General features: G+C 45.1%; 1 protein-coding gene across 5 annotated transcripts in view; it reads left to right on the forward strand.

The window, feature by feature from the left end:
* Positions 1–8,314: 8,314 nt before the first annotated feature.
* SGPP2 (sphingosine-1-phosphate phosphatase 2) overlaps positions 8,315–23,521 on the forward strand; it is a 175,326-nt gene continuing 160,119 nt past the window's right edge. The window contains exons 1-3 of one of the 5 annotated variants that reach the window (XM_027590575.2): positions 8,315–8,415; positions 8,532–8,598; positions 8,960–9,191. The gene's annotated coding sequence lies outside the window, so the exon portion shown is untranslated. Of the gene's footprint in view, positions 8,416–8,442; positions 8,599–8,662; positions 8,767–8,959; positions 9,192–23,521 lie in introns of those variants that run through there. The other 4 variants (XM_027590574.2, XM_027590573.2, XM_027590572.2 and 1 more) reach the window with 4 other exon arrangements.

Here is a 23,521-nt window from a genome sequence, read left to right on the forward strand (position 1 = left end):
CTTGCGGAGTAAGACGGGACAACCATCAGCGCTCCCAGGAACCCGCTTTTCGCCTGAGAGTCCTTTAGCTCAACAGGGAGCCACCGCAAGCGTCCGCGTCCAAAGGGAGAGAAATCGAGGTAATCCCCCGCCTCCCACCCACAGCGGCAAACTGGGTCTCAGAGCAAATCCGTTTACACCTGGATCCAAGAACATGGAATTAATCTGCACGCTGAACGGCTGCTCAGAAGGGTCCTTTCAAAGCACTTAATAGTTCTCCTAGTGAATGTTTTAAAACATGAGTCCGCTAGATCTGCTTGAGCATCCATCCTGTTGGCGTCCAGCAGATTCTCCTTCAGCTGTCACCTACAGCTGTCACTGGCAAGGTTTTGATAATTTAACCTCGAGACTTTCCTGGTTATCCACATAATCCGCCCCCAAATCCCCACATTGTCACTGAATTTCGATGACTCAGGGGATTTGGAAACCACTTACCTATATTTCCGGGAGGAGGAGAGCTCACAGATGAGTCCTGTATGGCCGGGAGGGGAAGCGGTCACCCCGCCTTCGTTAGGAGAGATCACAGCACTCCAAATGGGGATGCAAATATTTACTTAACTTTCCAAGGAACACAAAGTCCACAGGAGTGTGAGTAGGGGGGAGGGGAGATTCAGCGACCAAAGCAACGATTGCATAGTTATCCAAATTAGTTATCTAAATTATGACCACTTGCAAAATCCAAGCATCTCTCCATGATCTCCCAGTTTCTAAGAAACCTGGTGGGGTTTAATTCATTAAAGTGAGATTAGGGAGAAGGTCGCATTTCAATAAAAACCTTGTGAAATACAATGGCTTTCAAATCTTGCTGCATAGTATAATCACCCGGGGTGCCTTTTAAAAATACCGATGCACCTCCCCTCCCTGCCAATTAAATATATGTCTCTGGGGACTGGTCGGGTGCTTGGGTTTTTGTTTTTGTTTTTTCAAGTTCCAGGTAATTCTAACCTGCAGTCAGAGTTGAGAACTTCTGCTAAGGTTCCCATCAGGCAATAAGTTTGCTGTGTGTGAATTTAATAAGAAATGGACTCTATGGACAAATCATTTGCCTTGCAGAGATTGGTCCCAAACATTCTTCCTAAGCAGTAACTGTCTACTTCTCACTTGGAGTTAATCCTTCCTCCAAACTACAAGTCAGGCGCAATTGTTCTCTACCACTCAAGTTTGACTATAAAATATTTTCAAATGCACACACAGTAGACATATACATGTGTTATTTCTATATGATGCAGATAATTCCATCATTGTGGTAAGAGAGAGCTGAGCTGCCCAGGAATTGCCCTGGTTTTTGAAATAGTAACTGTGGAAATAATAGTGTTCTGTTCTTGCAGTGATTAAACAATTTCCTCTTTATTTTGAAAACAAATTTGTTTTAAATATTAGGAGCTAGGAGAAGCTTTCTGCATACCCTTTCTATTCCCTTTCTTCTCACTTCAACATTCCCTCACTTCACCCCACAGAGACGTGGTATTTCTAAACCAAAGATAATCCAATTTTACATGCAAAGACATTTTTTTTCCTAAAGGAAGTATGCACATTCTTCCTGAGCTCCTAGGAATATTCTTGGAAACTGGATAGTGAACACTTTTACTTCCCCGAATGTGTTTTATAATCAGGAATGGTGGTAAATTTATCACAGAAAAAACTTGCACATTTTAGTTTTGCATAAAAGAACAGAAGCCCCAAGTTTGATTGATGGAGAGAAACATGCTTATGGTATACATACCAAGCTTTTCTTTTCCTTTTTTTTTTTTTTAAGATTTTATTTATTTATTTGACAGAGAGAGAGAGGGAACACAAGCAGGGGGAGTGGGAGAGGGAGAAGCAGGCTTCCCGCAGAGCAGGGCGCTCCATGTCGGGCTCCATCCCAGGACCCTGGGATCATGACCTGAGCTGAAGGCAGACCCTTAACGACTGAGCCACCCAGGTGCCCCATACCAAGCTTTTCTTAAATGGACAATCAAAAGAGATCTAGCAAAAGATAGATAAAATCTCTCTCACACTTTCTTCACTCATAGGACTTCAAATTAAGATCTGGCTGCAGTCATTTTTAACATTTATTTCAGAAATAGTTCCTTGAGTAAATATTAGATATTCCCCAAACTTACACTGTAATGCATACAATAAAAACACATTGTTTCAAAGGGAAAAAATGTAAATGCATACTTAGCAGGATGCAGTTCATTACCTAAGACATGAATTTAATCAACTTTGTATCATAGCAGAAATATAAAACACAAAAATATTAGCTAATGGGAAATGAATGATTAAAGAGGATGAACTGGATCACAGAATAATGGGGCATTACTCAGCTATTTAGATTATACATTTAACAAGTCTATGAAGGGTAAGTTATTTAAAATGGCAAAGATTGAAGAATTAAAACGGAAAGCAACAAATGATGAGAAGTTTACATCCAATGTCGTGGGAAATCTCACTCGCAACATAAACGTGTCTCACCAGTGCAGGTGCTGCTAGCTTGGTGGAGATTGTACAGTCATGTTCGTAAAGAAAGGAAGCCAAAAGGAGTCATACCTCGAAATCTCACAATGCATAAAATGATTGGAAATCAAGGCCAGATGCCCTTTAGTCTGTCCAGTGCCTTCTGTCACTAAATAGAGTGCACTGAAGATATTCACCGTGATAAACTGATTTTTTCTCGAAAATCAAAGTGGTTTTCTGGTATATTTTTTCACCTTTCAAAAATCCTTATGAAGTCGGGAAAAGCAACTGTTTACCCAAGCCCCCCAGAGTCTTGGGAGTTATTAAGTGGTAGTATGAGTAAGGGGAGCCAAGTTGCTTAACATTCTAGTCCAGGGGCTCCCATTCAGCCAACTCAACAGACTAGTTATCTGCCACTTACCATATGCTGAGGGCTGACCAAGGTTTTGTGGGTAAAGTCTGTGACCAGATTAGGTTTCTGCTCTTATTTTTGCATTCTGCTTGCAGGAGATTGAGATAAAGCATGTGACAATGAAACGAGACCTCTGCAGACAGTAATAAATGCTAAGAAGAAAATAAAACTGGTAGATAGTCCCTTGCAATAGAGTGGTCGGGGCAGACCTCTCTTGGGAGGTGATATTAGACCCTTGGAAATCTGAAGGAAAACAAGGCCATAGATCCACACAGGACTTCAGTTTCCAAAGCATTTTCACTTATATGCCCTTTTGTGTATACAAGTCCTGAAACCCACGCCATAAAGTAAAGCAGGGCTGATATTTGGTGTTCCCATCTTGTAGCAGACGAGTCCGAGGCTCAAAGAGGTTAAAGTATTGCCAAGGTCTTTCCCAGAAAGGAGAGAGCCCATATTGATTCACATCTCCTGGGTGCCATTACTAGTCTTTAGACCCCACATCAATGCTCTTTCTAGATATGGATCACCAAATCGTATTGCATTCAGCGGCTGAGTATTTAATTTATTTCCTGCAAGATGAGTTTCTTTCACTTGAAATTTAGACTCTATAGAATCATGATGATAACTCTAACCTTCAGCTCCAGAACCTAAGCAGAACCTGGGCCATGGAAACCCTGAGTTCTTGAGCAGGTGTGCAAACCAGACTTTTACAGTGACTTTATTGGCAGTTAACACTGAGCTATAGATGAGTCCAGAATTGAGTCAAGCTCTTACAAGAAGATGAGAATTTCCACAAGAAGGAGAAAAGCACTCCACTGTCACCACGAGCCCTCTCTACAACTCACCGACCATTTCAACAATTACTTTTTAAACTCCTGTTTTGTCTATCTAAGGCACTGGTGTACCAAGACTTCCCACATGTTGTAGGAATGACTAAAGCACATCCGCAAGATGGGAGACACTTGAAAACCACTGGAAATCAAACCAAAGTTTTCCATTACTCTATCCTGTCGCTTAATTCCTGATAAGGAAGTCAGAAATTAGCAGTAATACAAAGTCAGCCAAGAAAAACAAAAAACAAACAAACAAAACCCCCTCACTCTGTTTAGGTACTGAACTACTAATTGTATCTATTTTAAAGTAGTCTAACTCAAATTTCTCATTACAAGAAATTTACATGTGCAACCTATGAAAGAAGCAAAATGTGGCTTGTGACTGAGGCAATTCAGATATCTTTCTCATTTATGAGGAATAATTCACTTTAGGTCATTGGTGTACCTCCCTCTGTGGAACATAAATAAACTCTCTAAGAAGCAAGCTGGACCCCAAGTAACTTTAGACAGACTTCTAGGTTGGCAATTTGAGGGAGTGAAATAACAAACATGTGTGTGCACACATGTACACATTGTTACATCCACAAAGTCAAGTTCTGTTACTAGCACACACGCCACACATACATGTGCAGATAGACTTGTGCAACTAAACAGTTGTGAATACAAACAATGTCAGCACTGGAAGTAAACAAAAAGTAAAAGAAAAATGAATACAGAAGTAACACAAGTTACTTGTTGGAGGTATAAACAACTCAAAACTAGTCTCTGAAATGTGACTCAGTATTAGGAACATAAAACCGTTAGGAACTGGAAAACATTTAGCAGAAACTAAGAACAAAATCTAACAACAGAGTTTAGTTTTAGTGGATGTTATATTAGTGGGTGGTGGGTAAGCTGCTTCTCCCTTCAAAATACAACAAATCTCCCTCGGCCTTCAGGAGTCCTGTTAAACCCTAGAAATAATTCCATAAAATGCCCACCCTAGCAATGGACATTCCTCCCATGTGTGAGTTATTTCTCTCAGCCCCATTCAAAATGTGAAATTAGGATTTGGATGGGGATGTGTATTTCAAGAAAAGTGCCATACAAATAACTCGGAGCATGAAAATAGGTTTTTCTATAAATGCTTCTTGTTTTTATTAAGACAGTGCAGACATAAAACACACCGTATTGCAGTTCCTAAATTGCAGCCATACCACTTATTGATGACCAATAAATTACTTCACTCTAGGATAGATACAAATGCTCCATTCAAGTTCAGTTAATAGAATAGTGTCAGGATATCACAGGATATCATGCAGACAGCTTGCATAAATACAGGAGGAATAATAGCATACCCTCAATAGCTTCTGTGAATTTTAGACATGAAAACATTGTCCTATTCCAAATTTCAAAAGATGGAATAAAAAATGTTCTCATATAAAATACATTTGGAACAGTGGGTTTTTCCTTTAAAAAGGCATCTAATCCACCTGCAACATACACTCGCAACTCAGCTTTTTAGTTACAAAATCAGGTAGATATGTATTCTTTTTCATCTAATGTGACCGATGTGAACATTTCAGTGATTTCCAACAAAATCAAACAATTAAATTCAAAATAGTATTTTCCTGATAAGTGTGATATATATTTGTAATCAAAGGAAGAAAGACTTGTCAACTTAGACTTGTCAGTTTCGTCTTTGGGCGCTACTTTCTATTTTATCAGATTATTGAAAGTCAGTAGTTGTTTCACAGTATAAAATCTTGAATCAATTACCAACACGCCTTTATTTTCTGCTCCTAATTTTGAAATGTACTTGGACTGGAGGTATGGGAGAAATATTACTGATTATCAAACACTTGCCTGGAAATTTCAACGCACAAAGTTTCCAGATTTATACATCCTAAAATAAATTATTTTTTTTTTAAATAAAATTAAGAAAAAAGGCGGAGGAAGCCTACAGCTTATATTCTGCGTGAATAGCTTTCAATTATCTTCCAGGTGGGGGCAACAGTCAGTCAGTTTTGAGAGAAGAGAGAACGGGCTCTTTAAGCTCCCTGAGTCCAGTTACAGAAGATGAAATGACTTCTTAGTAGTAACACTGAATAAAACCACCGTAAGTTTCCAGGAGATGGGACTTCTGCACTCCGCCCGGCTGGGAGCCTCTGGATCCACCGCCTCGCGCGCGCCGCCCTCTTCACTCCGCGGAGTCCGAGGCAGCCCGGGCGCGCGCGCGCGCGCGCGCGCTGCGCACCTGCCGTTGGCGCCCAGCTGCGCGCGACTGGCTCCCGCCGCCGCCGCCGCCGCCGCCGCCCCCGCCCCACTCCCCGACACCGCTGTCCCCCGGCGGTGGACGTCACCCTCAGCGCCCCGGCTCCTTCGCCTTCCAGGACCGCCAGGAAGCAGGGAAAGCCTTCTCTCACGTTGACATCTCATTCATCCTTGCTCTGGACAATTCAAGTCCTTTCACGACCGCTGCAGACGTGCGCGCGCGCACCTCTCCCCTCAAACTCTCTAGTCGCGGTCGCCAGAAAACCAGCTCTCAGGCGGGGCGGCGGGGGTCCCACTCCTCTTCCCCTTCTCTTTGCAAATCCTCGGACTCTGGGGAGGGACGGTCGTGCACTCTGGCGAGGACGAGGGTGGTGCGTGAAGCGCCGGTTGACCTTGCACAGTCTGTGGAGACGGGACGCCCCAGCAGCATCCCCGCCTCCTCGGTTGCCCTCTCCGACCCCGCGCGGGACAGGCGGGGCGTGGGAGGCCGGAGAGGCGCAACACCCCGGGCCGGCGGTGGCCGGGCGTCCGGGGGACGCACGGAGAAGGCGAAGCTCGAGCCCGCGGAGCCGGAGACCCCCTGCTCTCTGGCGGCGCGGGGCTGGAGGTCCTGGCGGAGGTGCTGGCGGAGGTGCTGGCGGAGGTCCGGCTTGCGGCCGCGCTACGTGTCGCTCCTCCGCGTGCCGCCGCCCGCCGCCGCCCGCGCCCTCGGGCCACCCCCGCCGCCCCCAGCGGAGGCGGCGGCCGCGCCCTCGGGCCGGTACTTGAGCCAGCAGATGACCCAAGTGACGACGACCGAGAAGAGCGCCAGGATGCTGGCCACCGACAGGCAGATGGGCCCCACGGGCGAAGGCGAGGGCGACCCGGTTGCCGGGGCAGCGCCAGGGGGCGCCCCGCCGCCGGGAGGTCCCCCGCCGCCGCCGCCGTAGTGGTTGACGAAGATGAGGCCGGTGAAGAGCAGCACCACCATGGAGAGGAAGGAGAACACGACGCAGACGCAGCCGGCGGTGAGCGCGGCGCGCTTGCAGTTCTGGCAGCTCTCGTAGGCGCCCGGGGCGCGCAGGCCGGCACGGGCACGGGACCCGTGGGCGGCGTCCTCGGCGGGCGGCGGCCGCGGGGCCGAGGCCGGGGCGGGCGGCGGGGCGGCGGCGGGCGCGGAGCGGCGCGCCGGCAGCGGCGGGAGGCGGTCCTGGGGCAGCGGGTCGTGCGCGGCGCGCAGGGCCAGCGGGAAGGCCTCGGCGAGCTTGGTGTTGTTGGGCAGGCCGTGCACGCGGCTGTCGGGCAGCGGCGTGCGGTGGCGGCACACGGGGCACGCGATGGCGCCGAGTGGGCCGTGCCAGGGCGGCGGGCGCAGCGGGCGCTCAGGCGCGGCGCTGGCAGAGGCGGCGGCGGCGGCGGCGGCGCGGAGCTGCAGCTGGCTCAGGCACTCCTGGCAGAAGGTGTGCAGGCACGCCAGCAGCTTGGGCGCGCGCCGGTCCGCGTCGAAGTAGTTGTAGCAGATTTTGCACTCGTAGTCCTCGAGCGGAGGGAGGCCGGGGACCGTCACCGCGGCGCTCCGAGCTCCCGCGTCCCCGCTGTCCCGGGCTCCCGCCGCGGGGACCCCGGCTCCTGTCGAGCTCCCGGGGCTGCTGCTTGGGCTCCGCTCGCCGCCGCCGCTGTCGCTCGCCGGCGCTGCCATGGCATGATCCGCCCCTCATCGGGGGCAAGGTGAGGCGCCTTCCTCCCCCACGGGCGCCGCCTCGGCTCCCGCCGGGGAGGAGGCGCTTCTGCCTCCCCCCACCTCGGGCTGCTGTCGCCTGGCGGGGGAGGCACCGCTAGCTGGGCCGGGCGGGGGCGCAGCGTCGACCGCCTCCCCCCGCCCCCCCCCCCCCCCCGCTGCCCCAAGGCGCGGGCGCCTGGGTCCCTCCCAGTCCCCTGGCGTCTCTCTGCCGTCCCCCTTGAGCCTCTCAAGGCCACTGTCCTGGCCCCTTTGGATGTCGGTTTTTGTGGGACTTGGAATTGGAAGTGGAGGGATGCTGGGGGGGCGGTGCGGGAACGAAATTTGGGGTGCGGCTGCTCAAGGATGTGGAGCCCATGCACACACACCCTCCTCCTCCCCGGCAAACAGGCAGGGGGTGGTGGACGGAATCCTGCCTGGTGCTGCTTTTTCCTTGTTCCTCTCCCTCGCCCTCCTCCCCTTTATCCTTGTTGTTCCGCGTTTACTGCCCTTGGTCTGGGGCCCAGTCCCTGGCGGAGCCTCCTCTCCCCCCACCAGCAAGAGCTCACCGGTGATGTAATGCGGGACCCGCGCAGGGAGGGGCAGCAGCAGCCTGGGCAGCGGCGGCGGCAGCGCGGGTTCCTGTCCTTCGTGAAAATCGTGATGTCATTTCTCCGTCCAAGGGCGAAAGCCAGCGATCACCCAGCCATTTACACTTTCCACTTGCATTTAGCAAAGCCCAGGTAACCCTGCAGGCTGGAAGCGGAGGGCTGGCATTTTCATTTCACCATCTGGAGGAAATTTTGGAGCTAAACAGTATCTTTCTTTCCCCTTGAAATATTTCCTGCTGAGATTTAAGGAGACACGAAGACACAGACTCATAGCCAGGTCTGGCTGATTTTCTGGCGCTGACCACAAGGGAGGAGGTAGCTATTTCGTTGGTGCGCAGGCGTTTACAGAGGCAGCAGGGGGAAATGTTATTGTCAGACAGGTTTACGCAGTTTCAAAGTCCGGCTTAAACTAGCCCCTGGCACCATTCACCACCTTCCTCCCCTTAAACTTTTAATACGCAAATGTAGAGAGCCAAAAATTCCGTGAGTACCCTAGGACAGATCTTCCTGATTTTTTTAAAACGAATGGAAGCCCCCACTGGGCAGGTTAGCAAGAAGCAGCACTTTTTGAAGGAACACCCAGTAGAATACAGGACTAGTGATTTTGGGGGACCATCCAAAAGGTGCTGTTCAGATATTCCTAACCACAAAGTTCTGTTCCCTTGTTTTTCTCTAGGTTGGACGTCCCCCCCATGAAGAGAGAACCACAGCAAGGGAGAGGAGAGGATGGTTCTCTGGATTTCCATGAGATGGGAATGTTTCCACTTTTTCTCCGGGTTCTCTGCAGAAGGCAGTAAGATGCTCCAGAGAATGTTTGTGGAAAGGATGAATGAACGGGAAAGCAGCTGAAGGGAAAGGACAGAAAGAAACGGAGAAGCCACCAGTGCAGGAATTGTCATACACAACTAGTAAGTTTCTATGACATTTGAAAGTAAATTTACTTTTTATTGTTGAATAGTGAATGTGATAGATGTCTTAAGTGTGAGGGATCTTAGGGAAAACTCATTAGAGACCCCTTTAGCTTTCCATCTCCTAGTTTCAAATTTTATAAATATGATTTGGGGTAATACTCTTTCTTCTTAAAATATGTCATTCTGTGATAGGGGCTGTGCCGAGCAGGGGGCAAGGTGATGCACATCAGGAGAAGGTCCTCATCTGGCCTTGGAATATTACAGAGTTATGCAGACCAACTTCCCAGTGAAGGAACTGGCTGGCTGTCCTCTTTCTTTCCTTGAGCTGTATGATTGTGAAGAGCCTGGAATCATGCATTTTATGTGCAGTTTTAAACTGGCTTCTTCTAATGAATCCCTTTTAAAATTTTTTATTTATTTTTTTTAAGATTTTATTTATTTAAGAGAGAATGAGAACGAGCAGGGGGAGAGACAGAAGGAGAAGCAGACTCCCCACTGAGCAGGGAGCCCAACTCAGGTTCACCCCAGGACCCTGGAAGCATAACCTGAGCTGAAGACAGATGCTTAACTGACTGAGCCACCCAGGCGCCGCTTTTCTACTTAAGCCTTGATTGGCCCTTACTGAGAAGAGACATAAAGCTGATGTAGGAAACATTTAGAAACGGCGCATGGGGGGAAAAGAAGCACAAAAATAGGAGAGCTAGTGTGTATTTATGTCTTGCCCTTCCTACCCACCCAGTTCCTAGGGCATATGCAGCTTCCGTGCCAAAAGGGGATGGAAAAAGAGTTCTGAAAGTCCACATGTCTGCACTGGGCAAAACAATTGAAGATTTTGAATTTTCACTCGATTATGGATTCTCAGCTTTCGATGGAAGAATGGAGAAATGGAGCATGGGGCTAAAGCGGAGTTTCTCAGCCTCAGCACTATTGACATCTTGAGCTGGATAATTCTTTGTTGTGCTGATCTGTGCATTGTCAGATGTTTAATGACATCCCTGGCCTCTACCCACTTGATGTCAGTAGCAACCCTTTCCCTGGTGGTGATATGGGGGGGGGGGTAAACCCACCCTGGGGGGTATACTTACCCCTGCTGGAGAATCACAGGTCTCCACCAAAGTCACAGATTTAGTTATGGGGAAACCAAAAGCAAAAACATTTCCCAGCTTTTAATTGGTACAAGCAAAGATAGCCTTGGTAAACAGAAGTAATTATTTAGTAGCTACCAGCATTTTTTCTACAGCTCATGGTCGCTTCAGGACCCTAGCGCCCTCTTTGAGAGGTCCGTACTTTCTATTGGTGGGATCATAAACAATTGCCAGGATTCAGTTAGCAATGCTGGAATTTACTCTATGTGTGTGGATGGCTTTTAAAGGGACCTAGCATCTCCAATCATTTATATCCTAGGGCCAGTCACTCATTTTTAGGACTCAAAAAGGTGTCACATGGGGGTTTTTGAGAGTGCAGTGAGGAGCCATGACATGCCTGAAGAGTGTGAGTTTGGGTGCCGCAGGCCACGGGCATCCGCCCTAATAAGCTGTAAGGCCCAGTGCTCACAGTGTCGCCTGCAGCAGTAAGTAGTGAAGCTTGGTCATTCGTGTAGGAATTAGGCTTTCCTTGTGGTAAAAACTGTGTTGAAAGGGATTCTTAAGTCAGAAACGAGGAACTCAATATTCACATCAGGGTCTGAATTGGCTTTGCTCATGAATCCTGCTCAAGCCTTGAATATATTAGGTACTCAATATTGGCTGAATTGTTTTCTTTTTGAAGACTCTTTTTGAGTAAATGAAAGACACCAGTGGTCTCGGGTAATCTTTTATATATATTTCCTCCATCAACTATCTAAAGAGAGAGAATGTTTTGTTTTAGGGTTAATTGTCCTGGGTCCAAATGCTAGGTCTCCTCCTCACCTCCTCTGTAGCATTAGATATGCTAGTTAGCTTCTCTGTGCCTCAGTTTTCCAAACTTTAAAATGGGAATGAGTAGTGACCTAAGTCTGTTGTGAAGATTGAATATATTCTACACATAACACACAGAGTTCCCGATCTCTATTAACACTCAATATTGTTTCTGTCAGGCATTTCTATTCCTGACCTCAACAGTCCTCACAAATGCCCTATGAGAGAAGCCCAGGTTTGTGTCACCAGCCCAAGGTGACAAGCCAGTAGCGACAGAGTGGTTCTAACCCAGGTCTTCCACTATTTCAAAGATAGAGACACATTTAGCATCTCAGTCAGAAAGACAAGGAGGAGCCCTGACCTAGGAATCTAACCACGTGTTATTGATCTGTTAGTCATAATAAATAAAGCCCTGTATAAAATACGAGGACAAAGTGAAGTCTCATTGGTAATATTGGAAGAATAATGTATAGTCAGATAATGCCACTCGGAAGCAAGTAGTAAATGAGTCAATCAAAAAGTTGACATTTAAAAATAGAAACTGTGTTGATTCAATTAGACATTTATTGAGGTCCTACTCTGGCAGGCGTTAATTGCTGTGTGCTAAGGTACCTGGCCTTCAGAAACTAAGACTTTAATAGAGGATATTAAACATTTGTGCAAAACTTGGAGGCAGAATGAGGCAAGTTTGTGGTCCAGGGACAAGGTCTGGTGGGAATAAAGAGGAGAGAGAAGTTATTTCTGCTCTGGGGAGGTAAGAAGTTTCCACAGACTCATGGTCAGTGAATTGTAGAGGGTTTGGAAAAATTCAGAGAGAAAGACATTCAAGGCAGCAGCAGGAAAAGCGGTGTGTTGAGGGCATGGCAGGTGGCCTGCTTCAGAGAGAGCATGCAGTGTGTAGGACAGTGTCAGGGGAAACTGAGAATGCTGTACTAGGAGGGATGGGCTCAATTCTGTAGACAGCTGGATGGTCAAAGGTCAGCATAGGGCAGGAGTGTCCATGAGAGGTTGAGCTTGGGAGTGGTACGTATCAATTAAAAAGTTACTTTAGGCACTAGATCTCATTGCTCTATCCTGCAAAGATATAACTTCTAAAAGAATTAATGTATTCCATTTATGGTGATAAGTTTTCTCCCATTGTGTAGAGACAGTATGGTCTAGTGGTTAAGAACACTAGTAGCTACTTACTAGCTGTGTAGTTCTGGAAAAGTTACTTAACCTTTCTGTGCCTCAGTTTTCTCTCCTGTAAAATGAGAGAGTGTTCTTTACTTCAGAGAGTTGTTGTAGGGTCTGAATGAGTTAATATTTGTTCAGCTTTAAACAGTGCCTAGTACATGGTAAGAAAAGAAGCTAACCAAACAGGCCCAATCTGCAGTGATTCAGAAGATGCTTTTTCTGGGGCGCCTGGGTAGCTCAGTGGGTTAAGCATCTGACTCTTGATTTCGGCTCAGGTCATTATCTCAAGGTCTTCAGGCTTGGGGCTCAGCGTGAAGTCTGCTGCTGCTTCTCCCTCTCTCCCTCACCCCTCCCCCACTTGCTCCTGAGCATGCGCGCACGCTCTCTGTTTCTCTCTAAAATAAATAAAGCATAAATAAATAAGTGAATAAATTTTTAAAAATCTTTAAAAAGATCCAAAAGATTCTTTTTCTAGAGAAATTATCGTTTCTTTTTTGGTAAATAAAAATAATTCATGATGAAAACTCTCTCAACCAGGTGATCAAAGTTAACTTCCATAGTGGTAAGTCAAGCTGATCACGTGTACCCTTGATATGTATGGAGAACGGCACTTTCTGTGATAGTCCTCTCAGAAACCTGTAGCCCCAGTTTAAGCACGGGACAACATCAGACAAATCCCAGTAAAAGGATATTCTACAAAACACCTGACCAGGACCTCCCCAGACTGTCAAGGTAATCAAAAACAGGGACAGCCTGAGAAACTGTCACAGCCAAAAGGAACGTAAGGAGCCAGGACGACTAAATGTGAGGGGAGATCCTGAACGCGAGACTGGAACAAGAACAACAACAAAGACATTAGGCGAAAACGGGGGCGCCTGGGTGGCTCAGCAGTTAAGGGTCTGCCTCTGGCTCAGGTCATGATCCCTAGTCTTGGGATCGAGCCCCCCATCGGGCTCCCACTGACCCCGGGAGCTGAGTCCCCCTGGGGCTACAGGTTTCTGAGAGGACTATCACAGAAAGTGCCACTCTCCATACATATCAAGGGTACACGTGATCAGCTTCTCCCTCTCACACCCCCTTTGCTTGTGTTCCCTCTCTCACTGTCTCTCTCTGTCAAATAAATAAATCTTTAAAAAAAAAAAGACGTTAGGCGAAAACTAAGGAAATTTGAATAAAGCGTGGACTTTAGTGTTACCATGTATCAATATTGGTTCATTAGTTATGATAAATGTGGCCTATTAACATAAGATGTGAATAATAGGGGAAACTGAGTAAGGAGTATATGGGAACTCTCTATGTTATCGTAATTTTTCTGTAAATCGAAAACTTTTCTAAAATGAAAAGTTTATTTTTTTTAAATGTGGTCAATTCGTGGGAACTTGCAATCACAAGGCCACTAACATTCCTTAGGATTAAGACATATCTGCTTACTGTGCATTTATATCACTTCAAGTAAAATCCAGTAAGCAAGATTTGGAAAACTTTCCAAAAAAACATTTGATTTAGTATTTATTCCATTAGAGTATCTTAATACTTTTTACAATGTGCAGATAATAGTAATTTTTAAAAATGTATAGAAATTGTTCAACTACTTCAAAGAAAATTCAGGAAAGAGAATTTTATTATTTTTTTAAAAGATTTTTTTTGTTGTTTTTAAGTAATCTCTACACCCAACATGGGGCTCAAACTTACAACCCCAAGATCAAGAGTCGAATGCTCTACCCACTGAGCCATCCAGGTACCCCAGGAAAGACAATTTTTAAAAAATATTTTATTTATTTATTTGACAGAGACACACAGCAAGAGAGGGAACACAAGCAGGGGGAGTGGGAGAGGGAGAAGCAGGCCTCCCGCTGAGCAGGGAGCCTGTTGTGGGGCTCGATCCTAGGACCCTGAGATCATGACCTGAGTCAAAGGCAGACACTGAACAACTGAGCCACCCAGGTGCCCTGGAAAGACAATTTTAAAATCACCTATAACCCAGTACTTTAGCACAGCTATTGCCATCCCTAAATTTATTATTCACTTAGGCATATGTTTTACATAGTTGTAATACTAATATATGTACTTTGCTTCACTTTAATTTGATTTATTCATCTAAATTACTATTTATGGTGTCTATTATGGACCAGACAGTGTTTTTCAGGTTGACAATGTAAACCACACAGTAAAGAAAACAGACAAAATGCTTGCCCTCTAGTGTGTGTGTGTGTGTGTGTGTGTGTGTGTGTGTGTGTGTATGTGTGTGTGTGTATGATAGAGAGACACAGGCAATAATAAATAAATATATAACATGATAGGAAGTGGAAACTGCTATGGAATAAAATATAGCAGGAGAGGAGGACAGGGAATACTGTGGTGTCAAACAGGTAGCTTGCTATTTTAAATGAAGAGACCAGGCAAGCCCATCAGATAAAGTGATATTTGAGCAAAGACATTAAGGAAGTGGGGGACAGAACCATGTGGTACTCCAAGAGTGCCCCAAGCAAAGTAAAGAGCACGTTCAAAGGTCCTGAGGTAAGAGCATACTTGATGTGTTCCGGGAACAGCAAGGAAGCCAATGGCAGGAGCAGAGTGAGGTAGGGGAGGGGGTAGGAGATGAGGTCACAGTAGGTGTCAGAGTAGAGCTGATCATGTAGGGTCTTGCACACCATTTTAATGATTTTTGGCTTTTAATTAGAATGAAATGAGAAGCCATTGAAGGGTTTCGAGCAGAGAAGTACAGGATCTGCTTTAGGTTTCAACAGAATCACTATAGCTGCTGGGTGAAGAATAGATTAGAAGGCAAGTTTAGAAACAGGTAACCTGGGTAGGTGGCTCTGATTAGCAAACTAGAGAGAGGAAGGTGCTCAGATTCTCTGGGACTGCTTGGATTCTGTACGTGAACAGGAGGCTGACAGTACTCGCTGATGTGGGGAGCGGGGGACTGAGATCAGTTTCCAAGGAGGCTTCCAGGGCTTTTGTCCTAAATCCAAAAACTCCAGCTTACATGTTTTAGTCAAGAGCAATCATTAATTTAACAACTATGGAATAAGCATTTTTCCATGATATTAATACTTTTTATAATCAGGACATCCTTCATTTCCTTGTTCAAATATAGTAAGAGTGATGCTTGATGCTGACCATCCAATCCAAAATTGCAACCTCCTCCCCACTTCCTGTCCTTCTTACCCTGCTGAATTTCGTTCTGTAGCTACAGTTGTCGGGACCCAATGCAAACTGAAAATGTGGAACACTTGTTAAAAAATTATTAAGAATTTCAAGAAGCTTAGGGCGCCTGGGTCGCTCAGTCGGTTAAGCTTCCGACTCTTGGTTTCTGCTCAGGGCATGATCTCGTTCGTGGTAGGGGGTTAGGGCCCCACATCAGGCTCTGTGCTCAGTGCAGAGTCTGCTCAGATTCTTTCTTCCTCCCCCTCTGCCTCTCCCCGCTCTGGCTCTCTCTCTCAAATAAATAAATAAAACCTTTTTAAAAAAAATGAATTTCAAGAAGTTTGCCAGCAGAGCATTAAAGCAGGTGGGAGGCCCTAATAAGTACAGGGCCCTGTCACAAACCTGAGAAGCCAGCCCTGCATACACATGTCATATATTTAACTAGCTGTTTTGTTTACTGTCTGTCCCTCCTCATATTCACATAAGTCTGTGGAGGATAAGGTTTTTGTGTTTTGTTCCCTGCCTTATCACAATGGCTAGAATAGCACCTAGCACATAGTAGACACTCAAAAAATATTTTTGAATGAATAAATGATTTTATGTTTTTTTTTAAGATTCTATTTATTTATTTGAGAGAGAGATAGAGAGTGCAAGAGAGAGAGCATGAGCAGAGGGGAGGGGAGAGGTGGAGGGAGAAGCACACTCCCCGCTGAGCAGGGAGCCTGCCACAGGGCTCCGTCCCAGGACCCTAGGATCATGACCTGAGCCGAAGGCAGACACTTAACCACCTACGCCCCAGGAATAAGTGATTTTAAATGGCTGATTAACATTTTATCCAATTACTCTCACATAATTTTTTTTTTTTAAAGTAGGCTCCAGGGCGCCTGGGTGGTTCAGTTGGTTAAGCGACTGCCTTCGGCTCAGGTCATGATCCTGGAGTCCCGGGATCGAGTCCCGCATCGGGCTCCCTGCTCAGCAGGGAGTCTGCTTCTCCCTCTGACCCTCTTCCCTCTCGTGCTCTCTATCTCTCATTCTCTCTCAAATAAATAAAAATAAAATCTTTAAAAAAAAAAATAAAGTAGGCTCCAGACCCAGTATGGAGCCCAACGTGGGGTTTGAACTCACAACCCTGAGATGGAGACCTGAGCTGAGATCAAGAGTCGGTTGCTTAATCCACTGAGCCACCCAGGTGCCCCTCTACCATAATTTTCTTAAGAATTCTTTCATCAGTGGATATTTGGGTGGAATATTTTGCTACTATAGATCATGTGGCAATTAAAATCTTCATCATCTAGCCTTTGCTATATTTTGGATTAATTCTCTAAGACCGATTCTCAGAAGTGCAATTTTTATAGACCATTGTCCTTGAAAAATGCAATTTGCAAAATGTGTTGGCTGGATGACTTTACATCATATTAAGCGTTAATTATCCTTGACAATTTGAGTTGTTCTTTAGAAACATTTTATCACTGAGAAAATGCTTTCCTTCTGTTAATATCTGTGTTTATGAAAGGGTTTTTTTTCAAAAAGAGTAGCTTTTTTCTCTTCAAGGACTTTATTGCGAGTATAAAACCATGTCTTGTCCTATTGCTTGCTTGAATTTTGTTTCAGCAAGATACGAGTAAAGAAGGAATAATCATATAGATTTTGTAGTTAACATAATAAATTCATCCCACTTCCTCGTATATTTTCTTGTCTCGTTGGATTTTTGGTGTTTTAATACTGTGCTTAAACTCTACTTTATGCAATAAGGTGCATGTCTGTTATGCTCCCCAGGGATTATTCATAGTTGCTTTTAAGAGTTTTAGCTTTCTTTAAATGTAGTTATTCGAGTTGCCCACCAAAAGAGAAAAACTTGGGGCTTCCGGGGTTCAGAATCCCATGTCTTTGCCATTGCTCATGCAAACCTACAGAGTGTTTCGTGTCCCAGAGCTTATCCCAGCTGGTGGAGTGATTGGTACTGTGGTTGGTGTCTGTGTCAGCTGGCTGTCACCAAGGCTTGTCAAGCATCTACACTCCAGCGCAAAACGGAATCAGTCCTAAACAAGATGGGAGGTAGGTCAGAGCATCCCAGACTCTTGTGTCTTAACACTTTTTTTTCTTTTATGTAAGGAATTTGAAAAATGTTTTTCTGCTCTTAACTTTGTGGAGCAGCAATATTTTGCAATTTCCTTGTTTTTCTACTTCCATTTTACAATAACGGTGCTAATATAGACCATGAAGGTCCAAATCATTTACCCAATGCCATGGGGTAAATTAAGCTAAAATCCAAAGCTATATTTCTCTGAAGGCTGTAGGGGAGAATTCGTTTCCTTGCCTTTTCCAGCTTCTGGAAGATGCCTGCATTCCTTGCCTCATGGCCACCTCACTCCAAGCTCACATTTCCTCTAACTCTGACTCTGACCCTCCTGCTTCCCCCTTACAAGGACCCCATGATTGCACTGGGCCCTCCTCGATAATCCAGGATACCGTCCTTATCTCAAAATCTGTAACTTAATCACATCTGCAAAGTCCCTTTTGCAGGTATGTAAAGTAAGATATTCATGGGTTCTTAGGATGCGGATGTGGACATCTTCAGGGGCCGTTATTTTCTTGACCATATAAGCTCTGCGGCCCCAATAAGGCTGCTCGCAGCTAGTGACTAGTCCTTACGTTGCATCTGCCCCAGCCCCTACTCATTTGTAAAAGAGCTGAGAGAAGCAATATTTCTCAGCCCATTATGGCCCACCAGTGGGCTGCAGCAGACCAGTTAGGAAACTTTGCCATAAAATATAATCATGTAAAAGCAGATTTTTTTTGTCATAGGAGTGCCAGCACCCACATTTCCATCCCTGAGAACTTTCTCCTACAAGGAGAGTCTCCTTTGCTGCCTGGAGTATAGAGGAATTAATGCCCCCAGGAGTAGCCCTCAACCAAGGACTGATGAGAGCTGGTGTAGTCATACCCCAGCTCCCTCATCCCTCCTCAGGCAAGTGAATTCTGGGGCACATGTTTTCTCCTTGCTCTCAGAGTTTCCCCAGCAGAATTAAGCTCCAGATACTCACAGTGGGAGCTGGCTTGACAGGGTACCCTTTAGTGGCTGTCTTCCCTTTCCTGCTTCCTGTTCTTACCTCCCTTATTGGTGTTCCCTTGGGGTCACTTCTTCTGGAAGAACTCCAGTTAAGATGTGGGGAAAAGCTTTGAAAAGAAGGGAGAGCAGAAAAAAAAATGCTCAGACACGTTTGCAAAAGCTTTTCTTGTTGAACCCTTCTTGAACTAAAAACTGGAGTGGGGGTAATAGTAACCCATAGATATGTTTTAGGGGCTTCCAGGATGTGAATATTTGTCTGTCACTTGTAGAGTGTATCCTGGGGTGATTCCAAGCCCCTGAGAGAAGCTGCACCCCCAAGGTTCAGAGTACATTGTAGCAATGCGGTAGGGGTAGTTCCATGGGGAGAGAATTAGACTCAGTTCATTCCACCACCCAGTTTCGAGTCTCCTGATGCCCCAGTGCACTCCAGGAGAACACACAAAACCTCCTGAGCCTGAGTGGGGAGCAGGTGTGTCTGAGACGGTCCAGAGGTAGGTCGTGGTTGGGAGAGGGAAGAGGCAGATGGACCTGAGAGGGAAGGTCCCAGCAACAGAGCATCAGGTGCACCAGTGACCAAGATGGGATGATGGTCACCTGGGCAGAGGCCAGCAAGGACCCGCTTGCTCCTCCCCACCTCCTGCCTCTGCCCTCCTTGGCCCCAGATGCCATCCAGAGTAAGAGGAGAGAGAAAGCCACAGTCCTGAACTGACTGAACCATTACCCCCAAAAAGGTGATTTGTAAACTGGAAAAGAAGTGACCAAATTATTGGCAAAATTAAGTTTGTTCTTTTGCTGTTATTCAAGGAAAATTGGGGGGGGGCGCTTATAATTCAGGAGCATATAAGATTATACCTGCCACTGGAGAAGATATTTCATTTCCCATTATGTGTTTTAACTGTGGTTCACCGTTCACGTGGCACCATGAAAATAACCCTAGGAAAACACAGGCTAACTGGATAATATGGAATAACATAAACGTATTAAACTAAAACCAATTTATTTTTCAATGTTCACACACATGTGCATACACACACACACACACACACACACACACGTTCCTCTGAACTGCTGTGCCCTTATGGCTCTAAGGAAGTGGATGGGTCAGTACCACATTGGGAAAGAGGCCTCATGAAGAGCTCAGGTAAGGCTAGCCTGGGAGGAGTCTGCAGGGAGAAGGCGCAGGAGACTAAGGTGTCAGACAAATGTGTCCCGGCCCCCTCCTTCTGGCCGATGAACCCCACAGGTGAGGTGGAGCCTCGGAACTTGTTATTAGGTGATATGAGGGGATTGTTGATTTTGTTTGATATAATAATAGCAGTGGGATTATGAAAAAAGTTCTCATCTTCTCTGCCTAGGGATGTATTGTAGGAGAAAGAGTGTGATATCTTGAATTTGCTTTAATATACCCTGGCAAAAATAAATATATAGATAAACACACTTAAAAGTGGGAGAGGGACACCTGGGTGGCTCAGTTGGTTAAGCGTCCAGCTCTTGATCTTGGCTCAAGTCATGATCTCAGGGTCAAGGGGTCAAGTCCCTTGTGGGGCTCCGTGCTCAGGACGGAGTCTGCTTGTCCCTCTCCCTCTGCTCCTCCCCCTGCTTGCACTCTCTCTCTCAAATAAACAAATAAATCTTAAAAAAAAAATAAAAGTGGGAGAATAGAAGAAATAAAATTGTTACCATGTATAAAAATTGTTGAAGCTGGATGATAGGAATTCAGGTGTTAATTATACTACTTTCTTTTGTGATATTTGAAAATGTTCCTGTCAGTTGTTAATCTTAGAGACAGACTCAAAATTGGCAGCATTCTTATTAAAATAGTCCTAATGCAGCTCACACCCTTGAAGGTCTCACTAGCACTTTGGTTTAAGGGACTAGGGAAAATCATCTTGAATTCAGCTCTTTCATTCATTATTTTTTCTTGACTCTTTTCTCAGCCTTCTTTAAGAAATCAAGGAAGAGCTACGGGGGGGGTGGTGGTGGGTTGGGGAACCTCGATGTCAAACCAACCCTTTCCAGGATCACTGCCCAGTGCACGTCCTACGGGTTCTTCTCTCCTGTCTTTTCTCCCACATGCTGCTCAGGCACCATCGGAGCCCAGAGCCCTACCCTTATTATTCCGGGTATCTCTGAGTCATTGCTCCAAAACCCAGAATAACTGGATCAAGGGAGACGAAGAGGCTGTGTAGGAGGTTATCAATGAATGCTTATATGAGCAGAATGGAAAAACTAGAGCTTCCTATGCAGCGACCATACATGGTCTGTGAAGCTCTTTGTTACTCAGATCTTTCAAAAGATTCAGAGAGATGCAGGTCTTGCAGGCGGGTCCTCTCCTCACCTCAGAAAGTCTATGAGGCTAAAATTGCCCCACCTTCATCTCTGGGAGCCAAAAGACCGTGCCTCGTGTGCCAACCAGCTGCAGGCTCAGTTCTAGTCCAGCTTCTCCACCCTTCAATCATTTGGTATCCTTTGCATGACAAAGGCAAAATTAACTGGACATGCATGCAATGTACGTTTCTCCAAAACGCCTTTTTGCAGCTTGACCCTTTTAATCAAGTCTGTATGGTTAATGGAGAAAAAAAATTTCCCCTCTTGTTAAATCTGCCCTTTGATTAGATGCTATAAAAATAATTAGGTAGAAAATGTGTTTTAAAGATAGAAAATCTCTTTCTCCTTGAGCTATGAATCTTCTCTTTGAGAGGCAAAAACCAAGTGCAGTATTTTTAATACAAAGATAAGCAGCTTCTTGGATGCCAACAGGAGAAAAGAAAGCTGCGATTGTATTGCATTTCTGACTGGTGTCTGTGCCGATGCTTCTATCGCTGCTGTGAATCCCAAAACTAAAGGCTGCCCGAATGTGGGAAAATATAAGACAGTGGAGTTCCCAGCCTGACACCAGGGATTGTCCTGACCTCTAGAGAGAATAAAGGCCAAAGATGGTATAAGGCTGTACACAAAATATCTAACCATAGCTTCAACTGGAAGAAGAGGGATTGTGGGTGCTCGTGGACCACGGGTGTTGAGGAGATAGCCCAGCCTCTGAGACTCTAGTGTCTTGAATTCTTTGCAAGGTCCTGGGTAGTGAAAGTCTTCCCAGACGCTGGATGGCCAAGCAGCTACTTGATGTGATTAATCTCCCAACTGCAAAATTTAAAAGGAAAGGGGATTTCAAATGAAAATATGTGGAATTTAAGAAACAACACAGAGGATCATAGGGGAAGGGAGGGAAAAATAAGATGAAATCAGAGAGAGAGAGACAAACCATAAGAGACTCTTCACTATAGGAAACAAGCTGAGGGTTGCTGGTGGGGAGGGAGGTGGGGGGATGGGGCAACTGGGGGATGGCATTCAGGAGGGCATGTGATGTGATGAGCACTGGGTAATATATACAACTGATGAATCACTGAACTCTACCTCTGAAACTAATTATACACTATATGTTAATTAATTGAATTTAAATTAAATTAAATTGAATTAAAACAATTTCAGACCCACTGTGAAATTCTCTCGAGTTCTTTTGTTTTACATACCTGTATAGTCAATTTATAATCTCTTAAGTCTTCTGGCTCCAAGAGAAAATTTTAAAAAGACCTCCTACCTTTGGTTAGAACAAAAATAAAGGTGAACAGAAGAAGCACGAAAAATGTCTGGATGTAAATGATCTCAATTCATCTGTGAGTAGTCCTAGGACAGTCACTGTTCTTTTGTGTTTGTGTGGCAAAAAGTACAAAACACACAGTTTACCATCTTAGCCATTTTTAAGTGTCCAGCTTAGTAGTTTTCAGAATATTCACATTGTTGTGAAACAGACCTCCAGAACTTTTTCATCTTGCAAAACTGAAACTCTATACCCATTAGACAGCTCTCCCTCTGCTCCCTCCCCCCAGCTCCTGGTAACCACCATTCTACTTGCAATTTCTATGAATTTAACTACTTTAGATACCACATACTAGTGGAATCATACAGTATATGTATTTTTGTGACTGGCTTATTTCACTTAGCATAACGTCCTCAAGGCTCATCCATGTTGTAGCATAGACAGAATTTCTTTCCCTTTTAAGATTGAATAACAATCCATTGTATGTATATACCACATTTTGGTTTTTTGGTTTTTTGTGGGGTTTTTTGTTTGTTCATTTGTTTTTAAAGATTTTATTTATTTATGTGTCAGAGAGAGAGAGAGTACAAGCAGGGGGGAGCGGCAGGCAGAGGGAGAAGCAGGCTCCCAGCTGAGCAAGGAGCCCGATGCGGGACTCGATCCCAGGACCCTGGGATCATGACCTGAGCTGAAGGCAACGGCTTAACCGACTGAGCCACTCATGTGTCCCAATATACCACATTTTGTATATCTATTCATCTGTCAATGGATATTTGGGTTGCTTCCACATCTTGGCTATTGTAAATAGTGCTGCTATGAACATGGATGTGCAAATATCTCTTCAAGATCCTGCTTTCCATTCTATAGATATAAACCAGAAGTGGGGTGGCTGGCTCATATGGTAGTTCTCTTTTTAATTTTTTAATTTAACCTGTGTTCCATAGCGGTTATACCATTTTACAACCGCCCCCCACAACAGTATACAGGGGTTCCAATTTCCCCACACACTCACTAACATTTGTTATGTTCCGGTGTTTTTTTTTCTTTAATAGTAGCCATCCTAATGGGTATGAAATGATATCTTATTGTTTTGATTTGCATTTCTCTGATGATTAGTGATGTTGAGCATCTTTTCACATTCTTGTTGACCATTTTCATACGGTCATCTTTGGAGAAATGTTTATTCATGTCTTTTGCCTATTTTTTAATTGGTTGATTCCTGTTGTTGAGTTGTGCATGTTTTAGGTTTTTTTTTTTTTTTTTACAAATCTATTTATTTTTTTAAGTAGGCTCCATGCCTAGTGTGGAGCCCAACATGGGGCTTCAACCCATGACCCTGAGGTCAAGAGTTGGACACTTAACTGACGGAGCCACCCAAGTGCCTCATGGGTGTTCTTTATATACTCTGGATATTAATCCCTTTTCAGATATATGATTT

Source organism: Zalophus californianus, chromosome 3 (genome assembly GCF_009762305.2).
Source record: "Zalophus californianus isolate mZalCal1 chromosome 3, mZalCal1.pri.v2, whole genome shotgun sequence".
Taxonomy (NCBI): Eukaryota; Metazoa; Chordata; class Mammalia; order Carnivora; family Otariidae; genus Zalophus; species Zalophus californianus.